Below are 10,911 nucleotides of genomic sequence, written 5' to 3' on the forward strand. Positions count from 1 at the left end.
ACTCAAAGCATATCATCATCATCAGCCTATCGCAGTCCACTGCTGGACATAGGCCTCTCTAAGTGCACGCCACTGAGATCAAAGCATATAGACATAGATTATAACTGTTTCCTGTGAAAATTACTTACGCACCATACGTAATAATTTTCCAAATTGGCTGACTAGATCCAGAGATATTCACAACGTCACAAACTTTACTTCTTTTGTTTAGATAAATGGTCACATCCACAACACAACCTTGATCAATGAATCTATGCGACTGCTAAGTGCTAATCCTAATTATACTGTCACGTGAAAGAATGCACCTACGGGATAAGTAGTATTTTGACTATTCTATATTGCCCACGCAGACGAAGTTGCGGGCAACAGCTAGTATTCAATATAAGTGAAGTCGTTATACCACAGATTATATAATAGTTACTACGGTTATACTCTAGACTTCACAAATCCCGGATAAGAGTTAGATTCTTGGAACGAGCAAAACTACCATGATTAAGTACAATATATTGCTAAACTAAAAGTAAAATATTTTACACTTTACATTATCTTTTTATGTGATGGTAGAACTAAGATGTATTTTTTTCGAAAGGCCGAAATATAACTCACTCAGTCAGCTATAGAGATATTGGAAAATGGTTTTCTGAAGCTGGAGTTATTTTACCCGTTGCGCTATTCGTTATCTCACAGACCGCTAGACGTATAAAGCATAAAAAGCTAAAATCTGATCCCGTGAAAGTCCATTGCGTCGAAATGAACTTAAAATATGGGAGTAAATTGGGCACTGAAGCTGTGTTTTATATATTTACTAAAATTTCTCCCAACAAATTTACAACTAGATGCGTATATACAAATGTATGAGAACGTGTTGTATTAGGTAATTTAATAACACAAATATATCACTCTGAAGATCCTGTGCTCTTTCACACTATTTGTAACAAGTTTTACCTTTGTACAAGATTTTAGATATTTCCATTAGATATATTATTTATGTATGTTATTGAACCAAAACTCAATTCCATCATGCAGATATGTACCCAAGTTCCTTATAAGGCAGGTGTAATAATCGAGTGTCAATCAATATGACATACGTTTGAATCCCATGGTGCATTGGTCTGATACCGCCCCAAGGTTTCTTGACAGCTGCCTTTCAAACGTTTACCTTCACTACTGAAATATGTGACATAAAATAATATATTATATAATATTAATACATATGCAGGTAGTTAATTGATCAATTCATGATGAACAGAATATGTATGAAATGATAATATTGTCTTTTTTTATTTTACTTTAAATAAAACTGACTGAATAAGAAAAAGCACAACGAAACTTGTTAATATTACTCGGAATTCGAAAAATAATAATTATTACTTTTGTGTCAATACGTCATGGGGAAGTTTCATCCAAGCTACAGTTTATTATATTATAAACACAAAATTCCTCTGCTTACAAATAGTTCTCCAACCGGATATAAATGTTTATTTTGGCATGCGAGTTGGTTTCTTAATGCGCAGCCGATCAATTATAAATCCTAATATTATGAGCGAGAAAGTAGAAGGCTCTCACGCTTTCACGCCAAAGCAATTTTTTTTAAGTACCCGATCTTATCAAAAAGCCTGAGTAAGAACATTCTACTTCTTATATGGACACAAGTATTAAGTCGTTCAGCCAAAACGTTGGTGAAACCACGGGCAACATCTAGTTCCAGCTACAGAATACCTTTTTACAATGTTAACACAAACGCAGCAAATTCCTTGCAATGTTTACCTATCTAAGATCGAAGTAAATAGCTTTACCTTTAGAATACAGTTGTTGAATAACGGATTCCAAGTTAGATCCTGTTTTTTCCCCAGGGCAATCAGAAGACATCCATTTAGCCGTGAGAGGTCTGCAAATAGATAAATAAAGAACGAGTTGCACTCTTGCAGTATATGTTTTAGTGGTAGTTAATACGTAGGTGTGCAGTTATATATATAACACATATATGTATCACCGGGTGGGACAAGCCACGACTCAGACTGAATTATTCATGAGACATATGGACCTAAAGCAGACTGGATTTCAGACGAGAATTTTAAAATATCTATACGGAGCTTTAAAATTGAAAATTGTTTTATAATAAAAAGCAATATAACATAACGTGCATCACTTGGGATTTTTCTTGCGTTGAATTTGAATTGAAATGTATTATTGTATTGGGTTTAACGGATTCTCAGTTCTTCACTTCGGTATAATGTTTTGTTTTATGAATTTTATAAAACTACTTTAATATTTTTGACCAAAAAAATATTTCTTAGACAGTATGCGATTTTTATAAAAATATATAAGCGTATATTTATTTGGTGCGCGCGTTTAATATTTTTACTGACTTAATTTTTACGTACTCTTCAAAAATAACCTCAACTGACTCTGTAATTCTTGCGACCAGTGTATCCCTTTAATGTTTGCTACAGGAAGCTTGAGCAATAAAATCATATTAAAATGTATGTAGGTACGGTCCGGATATTACGGCCCATACATAAGCCATTTGTATTATTTTAATGTTTTTATTAAACACCAGACTTTAAGGTTACCATGTTCATGTATATGTATTTAAGGGAGTACATCTAACTCCGTTCAATTTTAAAACTAGCTCGGTATTGGAACCAGACTTATAGCTTGGCTGGTATCCAGCCACAAGGGGCTTCGGGCACACGAATAAGAATTATAGTTTTTGACATCTCTATTGTCTTTTATTCTTTATGACGGAAAAAGATTTTCGTTCTAATCCTACCTTTGAGTACCTAACTTACGAGTTTCATGCAAAATTAAATATATTTTAATTTTAACATAGCAGGTTACTTTTTGTATGACAGCAGCGTGATAAACTGACTTATCTAGCTTATTTAATCTCTTTTGACAGGCGCCTCTTTACGCCAAACGTTTTTGACACATTTTTGTAGTTGACGCTCCGCTACGTTATCTACAACAAAGCTACGCCGTAGCACGTAGCATTTTGCTACGCGTTTTTAGACCTTAATTTTATTCAGTTAATTTAAGTTAGTTGGTTATAATATTTATTTTGATTTTTCCATTGGACGTATAATTGTAGAAAATCTGATTCAACTGAAACTGTATTATCGTGATATACCTACTGCGTAAAAAGGTATTTTTCTACCACTTTCGATTTGTGTACTCCATGCCTTATGTGTGACGCGGGCTCAATTAAGCTGGCCTTGGCACTGCTCAACCCACTTGCAGAGGGTTAAAGATCAAAAGAGTTGTGCCACACAATGGGTTAATATGGCGCTATGCACTTGGAATCTTTTTGTTCGCCGACTTTTATACGCGGGATTAAATAAGCACCTCTCCTTTGTGGATTTTAATTAAGCTTAGCGATCGTGTGAGGTAATCTAATTTATTCGATTGCTTCGAGTACGGAGATAAATTCTTTGTTAGGAACCATACGACCGAGTAAAACTAAACTATTTCCTTAATCCTTCTCCCGCAAATGTATACGAGATAAAGATACTTTATTTCTGATACAGTCACAAAAGGGAGGAAAGAACATTGAAGTTTAATCAGACATTCCTTATAAAATAGAACATCTTACGCTAAGAGAACGCTAATCAAAAGAAAGACTACCTACAATGAGGGAAATACAAAAAGTTCTCGACGATTCACTTCCAACAGTTTAATAAGCTGCAAAGAAATATTACAGTACTGATAAAGACACAATAAGAATAAAATAGTTCCGACAAGTTCTCAAACATTTTATGAGTTCAGTGGCTATTTAGCGACTGTGAATACCGGTGGCGTCGTAAAGAGAGACTTTACCTCTCGGTGTCAGTCGCTAGCCACGTGGCTGAGCAGACATCTGACTTTGTGCTTTATTCGTTCCCTTTACATTTTTCGTATTATGTCGACAGCGGAGCTGCGGTCTTACTAATGTTTGAATGTGAATATAGTTAAAAGTAAAGATTAATATTTGTAATGGTAGTTTAATTTAGGTAAAAAAATATTTAGTTTAATCAGTTCTTTACACTATTATTTTTGTCTTGTTATATAACAAAAGGTACTAATTAACATCAAGTGGACACTTCACCACTGTCAACTGCCTATTACCATCACAATATTATGAAAACTTTTACATACATTCAACGTTGCTCTAGCAGCAAACATAGGTGTGGTTTCAATGTGCTAGCAAAAAACACGCAACACGATAATTAAGCGTAGAGGCATAATGCTTTTGCCCTTTTTCGTCGTATGATTAATATTCATAGGTTATTTCACGTGTCTTTTATGCCCCGGCCGTAACTGCGTATAAGTGCAAAAAACAAGCTGAATATTCTGCTGACCGTCGAGGGCCTAGCCTCAAATATTTGATGTGTTTGTTTTATTAAAAGATCCAGTATTTATTTAAATGTTTCAGTAACTACAAAAATAATCGGGCTTTGTATTTATTTTTAAGAAAGGTTTTGATTTATGTTTGTTTAGGATTAGTTAGGTTTTTCGATTGGTAATTAATATAAGCTCGCAATATTTATTTAAAATAACGCATTAATAAAATTTTATAATCGAAGAGACTTACCCACCCAAAACAAAAATGTGAAAGACTGCCAAGTTCGATAATATGGGAACGCTTCGCCTATAAAAGAAGTGCGATCTGAATAAGTACCAAGTTCCATACACATACCTCAGTTAAAAATAGTTACTTTTTAATGATGTTACTTGGCAAGTTTTCATACACCTTGTTATAAACCTACTAAACGCAATGAATCAAGTATTTAATTTTCTATGAAAACTTGCCAAGTAATCATCATTAAAAAGTAACTATTTTTAACTGAGGTATGTGTATGGAACTTGGTACTTATTCAGATCGCACTTCTTTTATAGGCGAAGCATTCCCATATTATCGAACTTGGCAGTCTTTCACATTTTTGTTTTGGGTGGGATTTCATTTATTTTTGTAAGGTTGTTTATTTTATTTTTTTCTTATGATGAAGTTAGTTAAAGAAATGTCTCATTTATACTATCTTTTAGATTTATTAATATGCACTATGTTTCTTACAAAGAAATGAACTAGATTAACTATGACTAGATTTACCAACTGACTGACATGACATGTTATCATATATTATGTTCGTGGATCAAAGTTACACATTCGTTATTTTCGAAAGTGATTCACACTTGGCCGTTTTCAGATTTTTACTTTACTTTGACTAAATACAAACCTTTGTACCATTCGAAGATATATTATATAAATATAGATAAATTTAGTTCGTTTTAGTTCCTTAGGGGTATAAATTTACACCGGGTATAAAACACCTTCATTATTTTGAAACCGACTCACACTTGGCCATTTTCAGATTTTTTCCTTTACCTTGACATAAAGACCTACCTCCATGCCAAATTTCAAGTCAATACGACCATTGGAAGTGGTCTAGGTTTTTGATGAGTGAGTCAGTGAATCAGTCAGTGAGTGTATAGTAAAAATAGCGATTTTCTGGCGTCAATATCTCAAGACCTACAATAGGTATATTAATGAAATTTTGTATTTTAGATAAGTGAGAGGGTCTCAACAGATACTAGAAATTTGATATGCGTAAATAAAATAGATTTTGAGTTACAGGGGGGTCGAATTTGGCCCGAAATGGTTCGTGTAATATAACCCACGGCCGGTGTGTCGCCTTTTTTGCTCGAACTTGGCGGACACACTGCCGTGTGTCTAGATAAAATGTCAAAGCCATTGATTGATTCTCATAATATTAACTTGGTATGTGAATATCAGGTTATAAGACTTTATTAAAGCCCGGTTGTAGCGATCAATTTATTAAAACTACTTTTGTAAAAGCATGACTTCCAACTGAATAAAACTAAATATACACACTAAAAGGTTCGCCCCATAATGATCTTAAAACAACTATATACCTAATTGTAAAGGTCGCTTAACAAGTTCAAGTCGCTGATGAGATTACAACCGAACGATATAACTCGTTAATTGGAGCACCTGTAATTAGCAGCAGCGCTCAAGGAGGTTCCATACTCCAGCGACGAAGTTAATAGGAATAATGTGAGTATAAATGGGAAAAGTTAACTCATTTAGTAGCTCCTTCGCGTCCGCGAGCCGCGAGCTGCGCGGCCCACCACAGACGGACTACTCTCGAATTCTAGTACTTTACAATCACCCCTTTTTGCAAAATTACACCTCTAACGTGACTCGACTGGGAACGGGGGAAGCAATCAACGTAGTCCCTCGCTCTGCTTCCTAATACTCTAATTTCATTTTAATCCTTTTGCACCGACGGATTAGCCCTTGTACACAATAAGTTTCGTATGTACACAACACACGTAAGTTTTGTTTTTATTGCTGAAAGGATTCGGGGGTGAAGATAAATAAAGTATTGCGAACTGGATTTTATTTTAAATGAATTGTATTTCGAATGAGTGATTCGGCTCGACGAGCATGTTTTGTTCACTGAATTCAGAATTTATGGAATATTTTAATTAAGTTTTTAACTCTCAGTGGAATGCAAATCGCTAAAATTCTCTTCCATTTATTTTATAATCCTTTTTGATGCACTAGCTTTGAACTTGCTGAATTGTACTCACAAGGATCATGCCATAAACTGGATATTGGGAAAATAGTTAAAACTGATCAAGTACTGTTAACGATGTTTTGGTTTATATGGTAAAGTTAGCCTTGCACATAGTGCATATCTTGTTTTTCTCTTCACAAAGGAGAAAAAAAAGTGCGTGTAAATAATCGCACAATTACATTTAAAGCACAGATTTTGACCAAGACTGTTTTTTTTATAATAAAAACTATGAAACTCCAATAAAGTACATAGACCAATTTAGTAGACAATTTAACGACAACAACCGTTTGACACAATTAATTTCCTGCCTATCACTACCAGGAAACATGATTTATGAAGCAAGGGATATTTAAATAGCTTAAATACGATTAATACTGATAAAATATCAACAAAACATTTGTATTCAATTATTAAACTATGAACCGCGCTTTGAGTCTATGGCATGAATTATAAATAAAACGCGAATTTAGTTTGGTTTGTGTTATTTATGAGTTTGAAATGTCCGGCTAGAATTAAATTATGAAGCGTTCGAGCTCCATGCGCGCACTTGACCCTGCCGGCCGATGAAAATTTAACGAATGACCGCCACAAAAGGAAATTGCAACCGCGGCACGAGAACGTGTGAACCCTTTACCTTGTGGCTCCTGACAAATAAAAAGAGCTGGAGGGCGCACGAAAACAGCGAAAGCGGATAACGCAAAATGTGTTTTATTTAACCACATTATAATAGACGCAGCTGTTTGTGACGGGATGCTGTTATTATTAGTCCCTTTCAACAAGAACGGAAACCTGAAAAGTTTATAGCGGTCTAAACAGTGGTGGGATCTGGAGGCCTCGGCGAGGCACGTGACGCAACAAATAAAAGCCCACTTAATTCAGAGATCCAACTGGTAAATTTATGCCGCGCAATATCTCTTTAATGCCGGGGCCGTGACAACGCGTACATATCAACCTCCTTTCACTCAGAACGAACGCGACAAGTCGTTTGTATCAACAATCGATGAGCCCTGCGTGATGTGTCGATGCTGTGTAACTACCTTGTTTGGATTGAAAATAGCTGGGCTCTATGCATAAATGTTTATTAAGTATTGTAAGCGTCGCTATAAGTAACCTTAATAATAGGAATCGAGGGATCCTGCCAAATAGCTATGGTAATATAAAGCTTCGTTCAAAATAAAATATGAATAAATTGAGCATAACCAACATGTTACGAGCAAAAAATAAAAGTATATAAATTACTCACATTGGCACAACCTAATTTCGAACTGTCTGTAAAAAGGTGATTGTTTTCATAAATGCTATGTTTAACTGCTGCTGTTGATAAGAAAAATATGAAATCTAGAAGCGGGAAGGCTAACAAGCTGTCTTGAAACAGAATGAAAACTTAATTGTGCAACTCCGAAAAGGCCACTACAAAATTTATGGATTTGAAAAGTTAATTAAAGATGAAGTTAATTTTTTGGGTAAATATGTAACAAAACCTCACAAATTTTAAATGACGAATAAAGACAATTAAACCACAGCATAGTACTATCTCTAAGTCCAACACAGTGTCTTCACCATCCATTTCATTTAGGTATTCTCCAAAACTGGACAATTAAGGGGCGTACAATAGTCGTCTATAACAAGGCATCACAGTAAGACTTAAACAAACAACAGCAAAATGTCGAAACAAAAAGAAAGCCTAAATAGGCTCTCCAGTAGCAATCAAGTCATGACCCAGTTTGTCTAGACTGCTCCCGATACGCTAAATTTAAACCTGCAATCTGATACCGATTTAGAAATGAATAGGTTAGCTGAAAAACGGTCGAATGCTCCACTTTTGTGACAAGCTACATGAATTAAATACATTTTAAAAGCTTTTCTGGGTATTTAATAAAGAAAGACTGAGCCGATTAATAAATATTATATTCCGTGATCCCATTTTCATATCTCATAAGCGTACGTTAAATATTTGTTGTTGTGAGCTGTGGCCTTAATAAAAAGAGGGGAAATGTTCTTTTAATATGAAAGCATTAAGTTATGACTAAGTTGTTCCTTCATGTTATGTAAAACTGATAAGACTAGTGACACCATTATTGGTAAAGGAAGTCTGAACATTTATTTTGCGTTGGTTACCCGTACAAAGCAAGCGGTATAAGACGTCTACTAGTAGGAAAATTCGTAAGAAACAAGTGACAGTGCAGAATTACTTTTACCATTATTATTTGACTTCAACAATCTGCACAAACAAGAAAAATAACATTAAAAATAAGTGTACATTTCCATGAAGTAGTTAAAGATTACATTGAAATTCACTTTGTTACTCTCACACAAGTTTTGTATAAAAAAAATAAATGTTAGGTGAAGGAGTACAATCTGAACCAGTAAATAAGAACAAATGACTGCGTATCAGCAATGCCAACGCCTCATAAGAATGTTCTCTGTGACCTAAAGAACGGGGAAAACAAGGAAAACATAAAAATCTGACCCCTTCAGAAATGTCCCGGAAAGAAAATAAAAACTATGATACAAAACAGACCTAGAAATGTATTGGATCTTCTGATTTGTTGTCCTACGTTTTTTGTTCTGTTTTTATTCTTTATGGCATCTCAAAGATTTTGTTCATATACAAACAGGGTATTTGTTTCGTAAATATGACGTCTATGCTGTTTTGTCAGTGGCCTAAAAGCAAAGACAATCGCATGATAAGTTTGGCATTCGCGGTACTACATAGCCACACGCATAATGTTTTGTATCTTGAATCGTCGTCATCATTGGATTAAAAAAAAATGCAATGTTGGTAAAACCAAATGTGACGTGTGCCCCCTTAAACTACTATTCAGATTATACTTACTTCAAATATATACTACATTTTCATTACCAACAGAGCTGCTTTGTATCTGTAGGCAAACCCCCAAAAAGACAACTTAAACGCGATGCTTTTAAAAAAATAATCTTAAAGTACATAATAAAAAAGCAATGAAAAATTAAAAGCCGCCACGACTTTTACACAGCATTAGAGCATTAAACCACTCATAAAAACGTATTCCTCGTACACTAGGTAATATTTCAATCGCGTGACAGGGAAAGTGGAAAAGTTGCATTGCAATTAGCAATTCTAAATATGCACTGGCTTCTAGCCTAGTTTTTATAAGCAGATAGTGACAACATGTGAGGGAATGTTTTATAGGACATTCAGACGGGAAGACAAGGCATAGAAAAAGCATTTCTTCGAAGGGCTGATACATTTTGCTTTTATTTGTGTATGGTATATCCTTGACATGTTTGCTCTTTGAGATAAAGATAACACTCATTTCTAATTCTTTTCCTTTATTTAATTGGAAGTGGTTCATGGTTTTATGTATTGCAGATTCATATGCGAGTATATTTTTAACTCACAAGGAACTTATCTATCCTAAAAAAGTTTTTTTTTATACCTATATTTCTTTTGAATAAAAGTCCCCAAAGTGGCTATTTCCAATAAAATTTTAAATCTTCCTTTACATTTGAGTTTGATAATATTGTTATGTATTATTCTTATTCACATGATGCAAGCAACAATCGCTACTTCCTTAGCAATATCATAAAAGGACGTATCCTCGACACAAAAATGTCGTACTTCACACGGGGCGTCATAAAGACCGTATGTCTCAGCACATTTAGAACGGTTGGCAACCCTAAACATAGCATATTGACCTAAATGCTGTCTGGGGTTGGAGCAACGAGCTAAATTTACAAGAAGCTTCGGCGAAGTGTCAGACTATCGCCCAGTTTGCAACTTTAGGCCACTCGGATGCCCCACAGTGAGAATTTCTCGCTGATACTATAGTTTACTGTTATATAAGCAGCTGTGTTTGGACACCTAGGTATGCACTATGCACTGTCTAAGTGTGTGCTAATATTTCGTTTGCAATGGATTTGGTATAGGTAACTATGCAGACGAAATACGATTTCTGAACTAAGTACCTATTGTATTTCAGATTTTTTTGTAATAAAGTTGCTTGTACTGATTTTAAATCACAGGCATATATGTATTGTGCAGTTTTCATTATTTACGATGATGAAAGCAAATAAAAAAACGAAATAGTAATTCACTCGATTCTTGAAAATTCACCACGTATATTTAATCTATTAGGTAATCAATACCTCTTTTTAACCCAAAATAAAGCGCTGGCAACGTTCGTTAATTTTTAACTTCCTGCTTGACTCGCCGCAAACTTCAAAGTGAAGTCAAGCTAACTAGCGCGCACTAATTATCGCCGGGAGGTCAGTGTGTAAAATACTTAGTTCATAAAACGAGGATAATCATATTCATGGCAGATGGGCCGTGATGACGTCACACGGCAGTCGC

Source organism: Helicoverpa armigera, chromosome 12, assembly GCF_030705265.1.
Source record: "Helicoverpa armigera isolate CAAS_96S chromosome 12, ASM3070526v1, whole genome shotgun sequence".
Classification (NCBI taxonomy): Eukaryota; Metazoa; Arthropoda; class Insecta; order Lepidoptera; family Noctuidae; genus Helicoverpa; species Helicoverpa armigera.